Consider the following 8444-nt stretch of genomic DNA (forward strand, 5'->3'; position numbering starts at 1 on the left):
GACATCTCATAACAATTTGATACATAGTAAAACTGACGCAAACAAATCCTTCTCCTTAGGAGGGGAGGTGTTGAATGGGTCCATCTGCGCGAAATTGTCATCTCTGTGATAATGCTAACAAAGTTTGACCTATTTCTTTAGTAAATGAACAATAACGCTTAAGCACGTGCTTTTCCGTTATGAACTTTACGTATACTATAAAATTGATCCCCTCCCCAAAGGGACAGAGACGACAGGACCAATAAATGCAAGAATTTTCAATCAGTGAGAAATATTTAATTGTTATTGCCGGAAGTTATTCTAAAATTCAATTTAAAAAGACTCTTTTTCGGTCTCTTTGACAGCCCTCTGGGTGTGAAAGTCAAAGGGCCTGAAAAGTGATAGCAACATTTCACTGAATTTGCTTCTGTAGTTTTTAGAGAAGAGGTCGAAAATGTATATCATTTACCAACACACGAGCAAGTGACAAAAGGAGATGAAAATAGGTCACTTCGTCTAAGGAAAACATGTATACTGATAACAAAACATAAAATCAACAATTAAAACGGTCATGTTTATCAGAAATAAAATAATAATCATTTGCCATTGAAGATCATCCTTATTATTTGATTTTCAAACTCAGTACTATAACAACTACTTAATACCAAAACAAAATCTAAAATATGAAATTTTATAAAACAGAGCAATATATTTGTATAACTATCAATTCATGAATAAACTAAAACAACGGGAAATCTTCTACACGACAAACCAACTACAACTAACTCAACCCAAAACAAACAATCCATCTATCAAAACATCATGGTATCAAGAAATGCGCAGAAATGTGGTGTAAAACGTATTAAATGTTTCTGCTTCAATATGTCATTTTAACACCATACTTTTATTTTAAGTCTTCTCTGAGATTCATGGTGCAAAATACAAGCAAAAGCAAGTAAATTATAACTGATATTTCACAGGTTTTAAATATTTTCTATATCCCAACAATAATTGAACACAATTATGAGAATAGTCATTGAGCGGAATGACAGTCGAATGTATATTATACAAATACATAACAAAGTGATGTATGGGAATGATACATGTAAATGTAATTACATTTTATATATGAAAGGGTTCAGTGCTGCCGAAAGCAGTAAATTGCATTAAGTACATCATTAAAGTAAGGCTTGTATAAATTGATAGTTATTCATTTCCCCTCTCATCACCTGGCTGCCTGTCACGTGACCTAAAGCTTATCCACAACTGCAGTGTATAACGTACTTTAGTGTGTGACAGGGTCAGATTTAAAGACATTTAGCGAAAAGAAATAAAAACCTATGTTCAATAAATTAAGGTAAAGATCACATGCATAAAGTAACATTAAAATTTCAAATATGAAAGACCATAAATTAAAAAAGTAAAGTTCAATCGTTGACTTCACAAATAATTAAAGTTGGAAGGAATACAAGGCGCGTTTATCAATTTAACAATTCAACACACAAATACTCTCAAATTCTCAGTTGTATTGTCAGAACTCATCCCATTTTAAAACCCTATATTTATCAAAAAAATATCTATCATAATCACATTCAAAACATCCACAATCACCCATATGCACGTGTCGAGACATGAAAATGACTTTAAAACTAAGTAAAAGATATATCAAAACATGTCAAAGAAACGACCATGGAAATTAAAAGGGACGGTTGTCGGCATGTTGGCACGATTTGACACAACCATTGTCTTTGGATCAATCATAAGAAGATAGCTTTGTTTTGTGTTCCCGTCGAAGCTGACGTCATCAACACTCCTACGTCCTCGTCATTACCCCCAGGTTTGGGGACGAACCATGGTTCTGTGAAGTAGTGATGAGGCTGCGCATACATAAGGTCCCCTTCGTTATTGCACACATCCTTTTTTACCAGAGCAAAGTGACTAAAACCCTTCCGATTGTAATTATAAACCAGGCCATATATAAAGCAGTAATTAGAGTGACGATAGTTTTCGTTGATAACTGGAAATTCGAGTTCACCGGCACATAAGGCTTTAGGCCCACTCTCGAAGGTAGTTATCGATACTGATTTTGTCGGCAGATTAAGGGTGTAACGCTTGAGAGTGGGCATCGAGCCAACATCCATGCGTGCTGTGTCATTCAGAAGAAAAGACATCTCAAAAAGAGCAAAACCAGCCGGACGTTTTTGTGTTGGAAGATCCATAACGATTTTGCCGCTTGGTAGTTCAAAGGCATTAACATGATGAACGACGAATACGGACTCAGTATACAGTGTGTGTACTATTCCTGTTTTGATTTCTACCACGAAAATGATGGTACGGTCGTTATCGTCCCAGACCATCCCACCCCTAACAGTACATGTCGCCATTATATGCAGCAAATCCATTCTGCATGGCGCTGCAAGTAGAACAACATAGTTTCTAGTGACAGAGAATGAATGCATGTAACGAATTTCATCTATTTCCCTTTCGGCGATCATTTCCGTGGCTTCCAGAGACGTGATCCGGACCACGCCTAACCGATGCTTCATTCCCAGAATTAAACTCAATGCTGTAATAATTTCAAACCTGGCAGATGTTCCATATTCCGGAACTGGATGTGCAGAAGACATTGAGTGTATTGTACCAAAGCTGGGAAACTTAGATTTTGGAACCGGTGGAGTTAAAGATCCTATTGTATTTAAAGTCTGTAGGTCAAATTCGTAAGCGAACCAAAGGTCATTTATAGCTACTGTTCTGTTGCGATAGTTAAATACATTAACATTCATGTTATCCATATTTCTCATCATACACCTCATCCTTTCTATAGCGCTGAAGGGAGGGCTAGGGCCCTCAAACATCATACAGGCTTCCATTTCTTTTTTTTCGAGAGACGAGATATAGGATTTTGATTTTATCATTTTGGAAGAATAAAACGCAGACCCGTCCCCGGGAAAATTCCAGCTATGTAATTTTGCATATCCGTCCAAATAGCTCAAGAATTTCCTAGTTCCCATCTCCATCTGCCCGGGTCCGTTCCTGACCTATAAATGTACAATTGTATTAATATGGAAATATCACATTGCTTACGTAATCATTCTTTCCATCAAAAAGTTGTCAATTGTTACAATGGTCTGTATTTTCTCTCTACGTTGCAATTTCATAATGAACCATCATTATGGAACAGATGACTTTTAGACAAATATATATGATAGCAAAAGCGACTGCGTATTTCAAAGAATCAGCTGTACGCACCAAATAAACGGACTTAGTTTTATGTTGATAGATAAAACATTTTATTTTTTGGAGCTAATCATTCTGAGTAGGACGTGTTCAGGAACAGACATAGAAATCACTGACAGATATTATACCTACTATCAATAACAATGAAACTTACCAAAACCCCACGAAGCCACTTTGGTAAAGGATGATGAAACTTAATAAGAATGTTCTCATATGGTTTGTTGTTCGTCTTAAACAAGTCTTCGAAGCCAGGATCGTTATCATCTGACGGTGATGCAGCAATCAGTTCACAGAGACAGCCAAGCGTAAGAGGAATAACCATGGTAACAATCAAATTTTGCAACGACATTTTTTCAGATTCCGAATGATTAGCAATTAAAGTCAATTGTGTTAACATCGACACTCAATTAATTATTATGCGTGAATTAGTATGATATTTAGGACTACATATGTGTATTTCATTGCTACTACATGTACATACTGACGGTAATCAGTTCTTGGGTGAATCAAAAAGAGGTGTTTTATTGTAGATCCCTTTTTCGTCTTAGCTAACAAAATGTTGGTTTCTTTGATAGTTGCGCCTGAAATATAAAAAAAATATCTATTTCGAAAAAAAAGGTGAAGTTGAAATGTGCTATCTGACAATTTGTAGAAAACTGATATTGCTTCATTCCATGCATATCAAAGTTGTTTAGTAAAACATAGTATAATCTTTACTGATTTAAGCTTATTAAGGTATAGGATTATTGAACTTATATCTGCCATAACTAGGCAATTAAGGTATAGGATTATTGAACTTATATCTGCCATAACTAGGCAAAGATTTTTACATGTTATTTTTGATTTTGTAATCTATTCAAAACTATGAGGTTTGATGAATTTAGCAGTAAAAAGCTTTTAAATGGCCGTATAAAATGGTTGATGCCTTATAAACATTAGTTACAACATAGAATTTATGAACTGTAAAATTCTTGCTTGCTTATGCCTTATGTTTGTTCAGATGGACACAAACCTGCAGAAATTACTGTACAATTACTAATACCACTATAACGACTTCCTGGTCTGACCGTATGCACTCATATCACAACACTGTAAATGTCAGTACAATGTTTTCTAATATCTGAATAATCATTACATTTAATTATAAAACGCCAAAAATAATTATATTTACAACTACAGTACAGTACAGTACATACGGTCAGATCATGAAGCCAAGTGGTAGTCTACCATTTCCTTTCACATTTTTATATTGTTGTTAGTGATTGTAAATAGATATCTGCTGTTAATTTACTATATTTCCATGTTCACAGCTTAATTCATCAAACCTGATGTTTATCAATAGATTACTGAAGGAAAAACAACATATAAAATGGTTCACCAGTTATGGCATATATATATATATAAGATCCATTTTTCTTTATCCATTTTTCTCTACCACATTGAGTACAGTTTGAGACATTTGACATTTACACACACACACACACACACACACACACACACACACACACACACACACACACACACACACACACACACACACATACACACACACACACATATAGCTTATAATCAGAAATGTATATGGATGTATTATTATATCACCAAATTGGATATATGTGGCAGGTGTTTTATCAAAACATTGGCAGTCATTATAAGTATGCAATACCAGGTATATATTATATATAGATATTCCAGCGGAATTCTAATTTAAATACTCATGATTTGCACTGAGTAGTTGGAAATGTTTTATCAGAAATATTATGATCATACTGATACCACGGCAATACTAATTATCAATTTATTTTTAAATATGAAAATAATACAAGATTTTGAGAAATATTTGTTGACAAAAATAAGTATTTATCTTCATGATCACTATTCTTCCCTTGGAATTTTATCATTCCTTCCACATGCCGCTGTCAAAGAAGAGGTTTTTTTCTAATTAGAAAATATGGTTTATGGGGTACATATTTTTGTATTACATTAAAAAGAGATACAGACATGTACAATAAAATATCCCTGCCAACTATGCAAAGGCTATCTCGTACACAAATATCCAGTACCGATACCTGGGTATTACAGTAAAGAAAATGTGTTGTGAAAAAAATAATATCAGATAAAAAACTGGAATTATATGTTCCATTACCAAAGCTTTATCAACGATGAAACTTACATAAAATATAAGAGAAAAGCTTAGATACAGTAATGGGCTGATTAATACAGGAAATTGTGATTTCTGCATAAATAACAATTTATATGAAACAAGAGTATTGCTTCTCATAGCTTATAAATCATTAAAGTAGTCATACGTACATATGATTGATGATAAACCTAGATATGAAATTTCAAGCGACATGATGCCTTCATGATAAGGTATAAGTAGATTGTGAATTCTGACTGATCAATATGAAACAACCTATTATGTAGTGACCTTAGAATCAGACGCCATTGTCAGTTGTAGGTACTTACTCTGGTGTTTGAGCTTATTAATCTTCCCACAAAATTGTAGAATTAAGATACCATCAACTGGTTTTTGTTTTACTTCACAATCTTTGGCAGTCAGTTGACATTTATGCAGCTAACATTACGTAAGCACGTATTTTATGTCATTCTTGTGTTACATTCCCTCACCCACAGAAATTTATGCGAACGTCTGCCTTGAAAATTATCAACAGAAATTCATACGAACGTCTGCCTTGAAAATTATCCACATAAATTCGTGCGAACGTCTTCCATAAAAAAATCATTCATAATACCAAGCTACTATTAGCCACAATATTTTTTCAGACGTAATTCACAGCATAGAAAATTAAGAAAAGCATCGAAGATGCATCTGATAAGTGTGAACAAAATGCCGCTGATGTGACAATCGAGCGTCGTTGCGCATGTCTCTGCATATGCAATTATCATACTTCATGATGTATCATGTTTGTCCAATATATTTAGTTATTAAAGAAATGAACAGGAAAATTCCATTGCTTCCTTTTTAAGCATGTCGTCAGTATTATTTTTTTGTTTTTATTATTTTTTATTATTTTGTTATTTTATATTTGTTTTCTTTTAATTTTCTTAATCGGTTTTATTTTTGCCTTTCTCTATTTTTCTATCTGTTTTTCTATTTCTGGAATTGAAGACTACTTTTAGCTAGAAGATATCTTAATCTTAATTACATAATGTAAATACAATGTAGAAACATATATAGCTAGTGGACATGTATCAGTGTTAAAGTAATCAAAAGGATTTTCATACATTATTTTATTTTTCTTTATTTTTATATATTTTTGCAGTAAGCCGTAGTCACTCTTTTTACCAAATATCAGTTAAAAAAGGTTTTTCATGTACAAATTATTTTTACACCATCTACAAAACTGCTTCAAAGAGGACATTATTTTAATGCCTACATCTTTTTGTTGTTGTTGTTTTTATTTTAGTTAACCAAAATATGAAAAAATATCATGGAGGTTTCCAAAAGTCTATTTTATTTAATTATGAGATAACTAGATCACAATCTCAGTGTTGTTGTTTTTATCATTATTTTGATCATTTCGATTAAAGATATTTCAACTGAAATTACCTTTTTCCGCTTATAAAAATAATTGTACAAATATGTTACAAACCTGTTTATAAGATCACACGTTCTATAAGAAGTATTTTATCCATAAAATCAATAGATCAGTTTGAACCGTTTCCTATACACCACATCCAACACCACGCAAGGTGCATCCTCAAACTGAAAGTTTAATACCACCCGTGATCTGTGCGTGCCTGTGAGGCATGACTTCACATTTCAATTTTAAGGCCACAGACAAATACACATACACAATATTGTGCATGATCTATTAATATCGGCCAATGAAAATGTGCTGGGCCAAATGCACTGCTTCTGCTATCAGTACAACAAGAGGCCAAAGACCACGTTTACATATATTTTCTATTAGTTTTGTTTATACGATAAAATAAGATAGATTAATGATCAACTCGTGGTGAGTTGAATTGTTTTTTAACACGACCCACACATTTGATTACCTCATTTGAAATACATCTGTGCACTTAAATTACATCACTCAGGTCAGGCGGCTGCTTAGGTACATTATATATTCCTTTCACATTTAATCAATGATATATGACTTTATTATTACCATTAATGCTGACATACAAATGCGGCGCGTTATTTTGACGATAGACATGCCGAACAGAAGATTCCTTACGTGCATGTTTACGACCTGTAACAAGATAGCCGGCCGGGCCAGCGGTCGGCTAGCTCCCCCTCCTCCCATCCCCGAATCTCCTCCCATCATCTTTACACTCGGCTGCAGATTTCTGTAGTAATATTAAATTTATAGTGATTCCCATAGTTCTCCTATTAGCAATTGTAACGTGATTTCTGCATGTATATCTACAACTAAACATACATAAAAGAAAAAGCAAATTAAAAAAAAATGTCAAAATTTTCGCTTAGTTAGGACACATTCCAAATACATACATTTATCCTCCTACTGGGACCATATACTTGTTTAATGAGTTCCATCAAGTTCAGGATCTGACCTTTACACAGATGAGGTATCTACTGCAAGCGCTTCTGTGGTGTGACATCATGATAATGTATAGTCCGCTAAACCTGCCTATATTATTAGGCTTTTTAAAAACAAATTATTATATACGCAATTAAAGAAAACAAGGAGCCGCAAAACGTGGCATTATCCCCCGCGCCCCGCAGTTGGAATAAAACCCGCATACATCATGGTCGAAGTAACAAATATTCAAGTATAACTTTAAATGTATGCTAGTATTGTAAAACTGTAAAACAAATAACAGCAGGTAACAAAAAGAAACTGTAATTTGGAATTTTTGACTGAGTTTCCATGGTAACAGAAAAAATTCCAAAAAAAGGTCTGTAACAAAAAAGGCACAACTAGGGGATCCTTGTCTCATATGTTGAACGGTTTTAGAGTTATAGCCCGGAAACAAAAATAAACAGTAATTTGGTATTTATGACTAAGTTTCCATGGTAACAGAAAAAAACATCTAACATGGAAGGTCCACAATAACAAAAGGCACAACTAGGGCACTTGTCTGATATATTCAAAAAATTTCCTGGAGCTGCATTGAATGGTTTTGGAGTTATAGCCCGGAAAAGGATCTCGGACGGACGGAAGGAAGGACGGACGGACGGAAGGACGGACCACGGACCTCGGACGTAACGCGATTTGAATAGCCAACCATCTGAT

At 34.1% G+C, this 8444-nt stretch overlaps 1 pseudogene; it reads right to left on the reverse strand.

The window, feature by feature from the left end:
• Positions 1-536: 536 nt before the first annotated feature.
• On the reverse strand, positions 537-7139 carry LOC138315274 (beta,beta-carotene 15,15'-dioxygenase-like; annotated as a pseudogene).
• Between the last annotated feature and the right edge of the window lie 1305 nt (positions 7140-8444).

This window comes from Argopecten irradians, chromosome 2, assembly GCF_041381155.1.
Source record: "Argopecten irradians isolate NY chromosome 2, Ai_NY, whole genome shotgun sequence".
In the NCBI taxonomy this organism is placed as follows: Eukaryota; Metazoa; Mollusca; class Bivalvia; order Pectinida; family Pectinidae; genus Argopecten; species Argopecten irradians.